Source organism: Trematomus bernacchii, unplaced genomic scaffold (genome assembly GCF_902827165.1).
Source record: "Trematomus bernacchii unplaced genomic scaffold, fTreBer1.1, whole genome shotgun sequence".
NCBI classification, from domain to species: Eukaryota; Metazoa; Chordata; class Actinopteri; order Perciformes; family Nototheniidae; genus Trematomus; species Trematomus bernacchii.
Genome location: NW_022987840.1, coordinates 1 through 9,574, shown reverse-complemented (window position 1 = coordinate 9,574; position 9,574 = coordinate 1). Strand labels below are relative to the sequence as shown.

The window sequence follows — 9,574 nt, the reverse complement described above, 5'->3', positions numbered from 1 at the left end:
AAGGAGGCTCCCTTCTTTCGGGTGTAAAACCTTTGTCAGGGGTTCCCAAACTTTTCAGCCCGCGACCCCCAAAATAACAGTGCCAGAGACTGGCGACCCCCCCACCACGTGAATTGTCAACGGGGGGAGCCTTACTGCGGGGACATTCTACAGATGGCCAGTCCGCCCCTGAAAAATTTCTATGCACACGTTATTAATAATAATAATAATAATAATTAAAAAAAATGTTTTCATCTCGCGACCCCCACTTTGGGAACCCCTGGTCTATGGTGTAAAGTATGAAAATAAGGAGCCACTCCCCACGCCCCTCTGAGAGATATTGGTTAAAAAGAACACTAAGGCGCGTTCACACCGGAGTACTTTTCCCCATACTTTTCCCGTTTAGTTCCGTTAGTACCCCTTATGTCGCGTTCACACCAAAAAGAGTACTTAGTGCCGGGAACTTTTACCCCCATTTTTAGTGCCTGCTGAGAGGTGGTACTCTCCTGGCGACCCCCCACCACGTGCATTGTCAATGGGGGGAGGGGTGCTAGTGAATTGTCAACGGGGGGGCTAATGCTAATAATGCTAATGTCAGCAAATACAATGGCGGCTTCAAAAAACTTTTCAGAGTTTTACGGGCCGTGGTTTGCAATTCGCCCAGCCAATCAGAAATTGGTACTTTTTTCTCCCCAGGATAGTCCCACCTCTCTAGCAGGCAGTAAAAATGGGGGTAAGAGTTCTCTGAACTAAGTTCTCTTTTGGTGTGAATGCAAAATTCCAGGCACTAACGGAACTAAACGGGAAAAGTACGGGTAAAAGTACTCCGGTGTGAACGCGCCTATTGTCTCCCAACACCTGCATTCTTTAAGTACAACGATTTTACAGCATTCTACATTGTCAATTATTTAGATTGTGTTTAAGTAGTAACATAATATTTCGGAGTAGGGATTGCAGCACAGTGTCAGCTAATCATATGACGACTCAAACCCTACACAGAATGAGAGCAAAGGTAAGCTAAATGTTTTTGCATAACTCCAATCAGGTTTCTCCTGAGGTAAACATGTACTAGATGCAATAAGAGTGCCTCTGACCTGTTAAAGGTCACACTAACATTTCCATGATACATTTACATAAGTCAAGGTGCTCTGTACAAAGATCAGCTAAACCAGTTGAGATGCAATTATAAATGATGAAATGAAAATGTTACTTAGGTTTTCCTTTTGACGATCACAAAAGTCATATTCCTTTTATATGTAAAGTCAAGTGCGATAAATGTCTCATTAACACAGGTTCCAGTGTAAATAATGATTAGATACTTGATAAAATACTTAACAGTTAATCACTTCATTAGTATCTGTTTATGATTCTTTGTTAGTTTAAAAGTTTAGTCAAATCATAGAAGAAGTTCCCTTATGAGTCATTTATTTCCCAGGTTTTCTTTCAACAGTTATTTCCATTTTCACTCATGGGTCTACAGGTTTTATTTTGATGTGGAGGCCATTAAGTGAACGAAGCACCAGTCGATTAATTATCTGTGGTGTTTGCGTCGGGTCCTCGATCAGATGGTATCTCTGCAGTGTCAGCGCTGTTGACACTTTCAGCTCGTTCATGGCAAAGTTCTGACCAATGCAGTTTCTGAGTGAGGAAAACAGCACCATGAGTGGAATATGGTGACAAATTAAGCTTTAAAGTAACATCATATAGGAAGACAGCACTTAAGGTTATGGAAATCAGATGAACAGTCAATACCAAATAATATATATATTTTTGATTGACATAATATTGGAATAGGTTGGACAAGAAGGCAACAGCAACAGCCTTTCAGTAAGCCTTTCGTGTTTGCCAAATATGTTTTTACTGCAGGGCTATTGTATTGTAATGTGTTGTAAACTTAGCTGTAGCCCTATTTTTTGTAAGCTAGTCACACGGTATCATATGAGGACAAACCTTGGCCCAGCAGAGAAGGGCACAAATGCTTGAGGAGGCCTCTTGGAAACATTCTCCGGGAGAAAACGCAGTGGGTCAAAGACCTGTGTTGACACAAGATGGAAAAACAAACACCAGTGTGGCATTAATCAAACTTTTTCTTAATTTCTCCCATGAACATGTAATGAGTTCATGCTCACGCACACCCCTAATACAGTGAGGGAATAAACCATGCTAGGTCCTAGGAGTCACTCTGTGATATGCTGACATCTCGGACCAGTGGGGGCACTAGGGTTTGCATTAATTGTGCACTAATTGAATGACTTTGACACTTGTGTGGTGGCCCTGAAGTTGGTCTATTCTCAAAAGAAGAAGTATTTAAGATTGTCGCAGACTGACAGACAAAGAATCATTGTCCAACGTCATGTTTTCTGAAATGCTATTGTGTTATGATCCTTAGGGCCATCATACCACGACAGTATATGATTTTAAAACATTTTATGTAGAAGTATCATAGGTTTACTTCTATGGGCACATGTGAGCTTACACATTTAAAAATACTTCCACAGAATGATCTTCTTTACTTACTTCAGGGTTTTCCCAGACAGTTGCATTCCTGTGAAGTGAATACACACTTGTTCCAATATGACTCCCTACAAATAAGAGCAAAACAAAAATGTATTTGTAATAAGATTGTGCAGGGAAAAACAATTAATATATTATGTTTGAGACAATTTTGCAAACCTGCTGCTATAATTCAAATCATGAAGGTTAACAGGTTCATTTGTGCAAGCTTGACTCAATAAAAATAACTGTTTTCAAAGTTAATCTTCATACGATACGATATACTTTGTTGTCCCCGTAAGGACATTTTGTTCTGGACTCCGTCCTGCAGTTCCGCATACCTTGACCTCAGTGACGTGCGGTGAGGTTCATGGCTGGTGAGGCACTGACTCTTTCAGAGTCAGATTTACAAATATTATAGCCTATTTTGACCTTAATCGAAATATTCTGTTATTTTCAAAAGCTTTTTTAGTCTGATGCTATGATTAATTTTAAACAGACCGATCAACAAAAGGATACCCAAAATCTAAATATTGGATTGTTCTTTCTAAGTAAGATCCCATTTTCATTACAGTTGTGGTCTTACCTTGACTTGAAGATGAATATAAGTCCATGCTATCCTTCTGGACAACAATCTCTATTACTGTTTTGTAAAAGTCCTCCTTATCTTCCTGTAGTTTCAAAAGTCTAGTTTGTTGTTTGCGGTAGAATAACAGTAGCAACAAGAACCTGTGGGCTCACGTGCGCCCCCTTCAGTGCGGCAGAGGTTATGGCTGCCTCTCCTGATGCTTTTTTTCATTGCCGTTGTACGATGAGACCAGCGAGCCTAAATATCATATGTGAAATAAGTTATTTAGAGACTATGGATGGTGAGGATAAATGTAATAAAGGGATCTACAAACATTACATTGGTGACCTACAGTGAGATGGGAACAGGCATGCGCTTAGGGCCCGCTTTCCAGCCAGTTTCTGTGGGGTGACGCATTCTGAAGTGAGGCAGAGCTCATCTGTGCCTCACCTCACCCCACAGTAAATGGCTTGAGCGCGCTCACAAAATAAGTGGCCGCGCTAAATTAGTGCCCGCGCTCCAGCAAGTTACTGTGGGCTTACGAGAGGCAGAGCTCGTCCCTGCCTCACTTCTCATCGCTCCCGTAGCGGAGCTCGGCAAATTTGCTGATTTTGACTATAAAATGCGATTGGAATCATACAGAAATCACATTTACACAAGATCAGTGGAGACATTTTATTATTATTATTATTTAGTTTTTCTTTAATTGTTTTTCCGTTACATTGGAGTATGACAGGTGAGGCTCTGCCTCCCCTGCCTCCACTGACTGCACGTCGCTGCTTTACCTTATCTTTTACCACAGGGTATAAACGTTTGATGCATGCAACTGTATGCTGTTTTATTCACATTCATCTGCAAAGAACCATTAAAGACAAACCTGCAGGCAAAGTCCTTCCATCAAAAAAGGTAATGGTCTTGGTGGTGATTCTGGATATTCCTGGTACCGGAGGGTAAAGGCGGAGGGACTCTTTTATGAACATTGTAGTGTATGGAATTTTACTGAGATCCTCCCTAAAAAGTAACAGACAAGTGTTAGTTCAACAATTGGCAGCACTGACATACATTTGCATTGTTTTCAAATGTAAGCCCACCACTCCATGGTGTCCTTGCCATCCAGGGCTTGAAGGACCTCATCCCGGCACATCTTCTGGTACTCTGGGTGGCAGGCCAGAGAGTAGAGGATGAAGGACATGGCACTGGCTGTAGTGTCATGGCCTTCAAACATGAAGGTGTCCACCCTCTGCTTGTATATCTTCATCTGACAGACCCTGTTTGTTCTCATCCTTAAATAAAAGGCAAACTTTAAAACATTAGTAATGAACATATTATGTCTTAATGTGACACTACTACTCCAATTAAAAACCGTAAAGTTGCAGGCCTATTGGAATTGGCACAGAAATCAGCTAATGTCTGTCGGATCCTTTTTACAGGTCAACTGTTTTTGGAAAGAAAGGACATTTTAGTTACCGAGTTACAGAGGTGTCCTTGAGTAGCTTATTGTGTCATATTGATTATATGTGCACAACAGAAATGTATAACTTTTAAGTTGCTGCTCAAGAGTCCCTCATAAGAGTAAAATAACCAGACTGTTGCCTTTGTACTAGTGGCCATTGACCAGTGGCCTCATGCTCAGCATATCAATGCTCATTCGACAAACCTTCTGCGTTTCCTTTTGCCCTAGTTTTTTGCCCCTTGCAGGTTAAGCACATACAGTATAATATTTGCGTCATCTCAGGTTATAAACATGACACAACTATGCTTTTTTAATGTGCGGCAACTTTAAGACTGTTCATGCTTTAAATATCTCATTACTAAAATGTTCACGATTATTAATTCATTATCTCTATAGAGAGCTTGCCTGCTTTGACAATTGCAGTTTTTACGTATGTTGTTTTTTTTCACTTGATCAGAAGTGTCTCATTTTGTGAATTCAATACATGGCACATAACATACTCTCGCTAAGAGAAGGATGTCCAGAAAGTCCACGTTTCTCTTTCCCTTACGCGATCCAGCTCGTTCTCCTCCTTGAGTGCTTCTTTCCTCTTTCGTATGACTTCCCCTTCAAATAAGAGAATAATTAATGAAGCATATCCCCAGTTAACTCTTAAAATGCAGCAACCCTAACCTACAGTTTAGAGCCTATACAATTTCGATGTACTGGCAAGCTAAATTCAGTTTTAGATTGTCATGAAGGTAATATCTGTGAACATCTTACCTGTGTGACTGTGAGCCACCTTACATGCTTTTCTTAGTCTGAAGCCATGTGGGCTGAGGTAGAAAATGAGGTCATTGTGGTATGGAAACGTCCTGAACCGCAGGTTAATCAAATTACTGAGCTCATACACTGCCTTGATGTATTCATTTGTTCCGCTGAAATAAGAACGTAGACAAACCGTTCAGACAACTGAGAACATAAACCTGTAATTGTGATATGGCGGAAAACGTTTGTATGGACTCGCCTCTCGGTCTGACAGTTGCTGTTGTAGCTGAACGCACACCTTCATGATGCTGTCCAGTGTCATAAGGCTCACGTGGTTAAACAATTCAAAGGACTCATTGGTTTTTGCATAACTCTCCCATTTGTCCTGGCAACAGTGAAAGAAACAGATGTGAGGTCTCAGCAGGACGTTGGAAAAAACTTCAACACCACTTAGCTGGAACAACTTTGACATAAAATAGCTGCAGCATCTGGAAAGCCTAAGCCTATATTTCCTCCACATCACTTCACCATTGACTACTTATTATAGCACTTTACACAAAAGCATTTTTCCTTGTACAAATTATGTGAAATTGCAACTTGGCAAAAAAAACAGACACTGATTTTATAAACAAAAAAACTGTCAATTAACGTACCAGCATGGTTTTAACAGAGTCTGACATCAGATTTACGTAGGGTTTCAAAACTTCAAAATGGAAACCTGGGGTCAAGAGCCTTCTCTGGCGAAACCACTTCTGACCATCAGACACCAATAAGCCATCACCTGAAGACAGACAGAGGCAGTATGGATCAGCGAGGGAAGCAGCTTAACAGAAAATACTGTGCAGTAAACCAAAATATGCTGTAGGAGAAAGTAAAAGCAATCTTACCAATCCAAGGCTTAACAAAAGTATATGGCATATTATCTTTTGGCTCTGTTACGAAACAAACAATTACAGATTATGTTACATTGACCTTTGTTTATTGAAATGCAGATAATAAACCAATATGAGTCTACATGTATACGACGTAGTAAAAAGCATTGTCAAAAGATGAATTTGACTTAACTGCTACATTGTAAAGGTTTATGACTTCAGTAAAGATATAAAACAATGGCTCACACACCTGTAGATATCAATATAGTTTTCACATAGTCTGGATGGTGAATGCTGAGGAAACAAACAAAGGGTCCAAACCATATCGGGAAAGCATAAGGGTACTGCTGTCCCCATTTCACAATCTTTTTCAAGTCCCGACCCATCCTGTTTAAACTGAAAGTAAAACATAAAAACCATAGATTAAGCTTAACCAATATGCTGGAGCCTGAAGAGGACAAAGTTATCCCCTGAGTTGTGATGCTCTATAAACTAATACTCAACTTGCTAAGTATTAAGCCTTAATTGCATCCAAATTGTTACTTAAATAAATGTAAAGAAGTTCAAATCAGGGACAACCCAAATTAAATAACACCAATAATAATAATAATAATAACATAAGATACGCTTTTGAATTTCCTTTTTTCGCAGTGTTTTCTCAGGCTTTTCTTATTGCAAATCTGAGTCTATTGGCACATGATGAGACTGGGGATGACCTTTGACAGTTGCAACACTGGGGAAGCTGCAAAAAGGGACGGTTCATCAATCAATCAATCAATCAATGTTTATGTATATAGCCCAATATCACAAATGTTACATTTGTCTCAGTGGACTTGCAGTGGTTGCATTCATTCTTATTCCTCTGATCAGAAACATGCTAGAGTGAGGACAGGAAGACACATTCTACATCTGCTGCTGAAATGACTATTCTCCCATGCAAATAAACAAATGATATGTTACATTTAATCATCTTTAAATGACAGGGTAGTAAAAACGAACATCATTTATATGTGTTTCTTGGAAGTTTATTTCCATTAGAGTGAAAGAAACATGGAAGCAAAATAAACCAAAATAACAAGTACATGAAAAACGATCTTTTTGCCTGTAATGTCCCTTAAACAGTAACTTCATAATTTTGATTGTTGGCTGCTCATTAATAACTATTAATTTGACTAGTTTGTTGTCTGCCTTGTGCTTAGTGAATACTAAAGAAGACCATTTGTAGAATTCTGTGAGTATTACACAATTGCGTGAGTGTGAGGGTATTAAAATAAATTGGTCAGTAAGTCAGAGATTCTATTATTATTAATACATTATTAATATTATTATTAATTGATTCTTGCACATGCTTCTGCGTCACTGAGCAGTCATTATACACGTTACCTCCTTTAGATGTCCAAAAGCCAGTGCGACGGTGGTCCTGGAAACAATTCCATACTTTGCATCGCAGCTCTTCTTTGGGCGAGCAAGACTGTCAATGTATAAACAACGGCAACAACACAGAGCACCGCGATCAAGTGGTGCATGTGGGGTAAGCCCAGCTGATACTTCACGAAACCCTCAGTTGACTCCATGCTTGCGACTTCCTTGATGATGAGCAGTGATTCACACACCACAGTTTTGTGTGTGTGAGTGTGTGTGATGTAGCCACCGGAATGTGGGTGGAGAATGTGGCCCGCCCCGAACACCAGGTCTACAGCCGAAGGAGGCTCCCTTCTTTCGGGTGCAAACCTTTGTCAGGGGTTCCCAAACTTTTCAGCCCGCGACCCCAAAATAACAGTGCCAGAGGACTGTCGACCCCCCACCACGTGAATGTCAACGGGGAACATTCTACAGATGGCCAGTCCGCCCCTGAAAGATGTCTAGTGCACACGTTATTAATAATAATAATAAATAAAAAAAAAATGTTTTCATCTCGCGACCCCCACTTTGGGAACCCCTGGTCTATGGTGTAAACTGTAAAGATGAAAATAATGACCACTCCCCCCGCCCCTCGAGAGATATTGGTTAAAAAGAACACTAAGGCGCGTTCACACCAGAGTACTTTTCCCCATACTTTTCCCGTTTAGTTCCGTGAGCACCCCTTATGTCGCGTTCACACCCAAAAAGAGTACTTAGTGCCGGGAACTTTTACCCCCCCCCCCCCCCCCCCATTTTTAGTGCCTGCTGAGAGGTGGTACTCTCCTGGGGGAAAAAAAGTGCCCCAGTTCTGATTGGCTGGGCGAATTGCAAACCACGCCCCGTAAAACTCTGAAATGTTTTGTAGAGCCACCATTTTATTATCCTCGCATTAGCATTATAGCATTAGCATTCGCCCAGCGCACAAACGCAGAGAGACTAACTTATGGCAACACAAAGAAAACATGGGAGCGGTGGAGATGAGGAGGTGTCGGCGTTCTGGCTGATTTACTTGGAAGTCCCAACTCTGGGGACTTCGGCCGGGGACTACGGGTGGCAGTATACGCCGTGAAGTTGTTTGCGGCTTGCCAGTAAACCCAAAGCAGAAGAAGACGAAATGACGTCAGCGGCTCATTTGCGTAATCTTCCCTCAGGGAACTTATTCCGGTGTGAACGCGATCGGCTCTTAGTTCCATATGGGAACTAAGTGCTGCTAAGTACGGCAAAGTACTTGGTGTGAACGCGGCTAAAGGTGCTCTAGGAGGAGATTCAGGTGATAAGGTGTGTGTGTGTGGGGGGGGGGGGGGTTACCTTGGTTGCTGATTGGCTAATGGTTACACAAGTGTGGAGTCTATTTTTATATAACATTAGAAAGACTGATTCTTATTATTACATGATTTGCTTGTTGTGCTCATTGTATGTGGCTGTGACTTAGGAATAAATTGACCCAATCACCCCCCCCCAAGTTTTGATGGGGTGGACACATAGACTGTATATATAAATGGACGTAGGGTCCGTGACGTCACCCATAGGATTCTGCAGTTTCCGAGAAGCCCTTAGTAGGCGGAGTCGGCCACTAACGGCTCGACAGTGGCGTCAGAGTTCCACTCCCGCCTACTCCAGCCTGCTCCAAATAAGGGCAAAGAGGCGGAACCGAGGCGGCCACCGGTCTGGAAGTTCCAGAGCTAGCTGAAGCTACCAAGCTAAGCTAACATGCTCCCCATCTGCACACTGCCGTCGTATTTTACGTTTCTAAGGTAAGCGGACATGAGACTATTCAGCAAAACTATAAATAATAATCTAAGTTGAGTTTTTAGCATAATACTTCAGAATCTTGAAATCCCTTAACGTTTTATGCAATTGTGCTAATTAAACACTGGAATCAAGCAAATATTAATATGTTTGCATGACATTAGTTTATTTATATTTGCCATCACTTAATTATACGTTTAATACATTTAAGTTAAGCTAAGGTACATGTGATGATAGCTAGTTAGTGCTCTTACCTGTGAGGCCTCCTCCAAACAGCATTATAACCAGACTGTATCATTAAAACTACAAGTA

General features: G+C 41.1%; 1 pseudogene; it reads right to left on the bottom strand.

Annotated features, from left to right (window-relative positions):
- Positions 1-1,387: 1,387 nt before the first annotated feature.
- On the bottom strand, positions 1,388-7,707 carry LOC117468626 (annotated as a pseudogene).
- Positions 7,708-9,574: the final 1,867 nt, after the last annotated feature.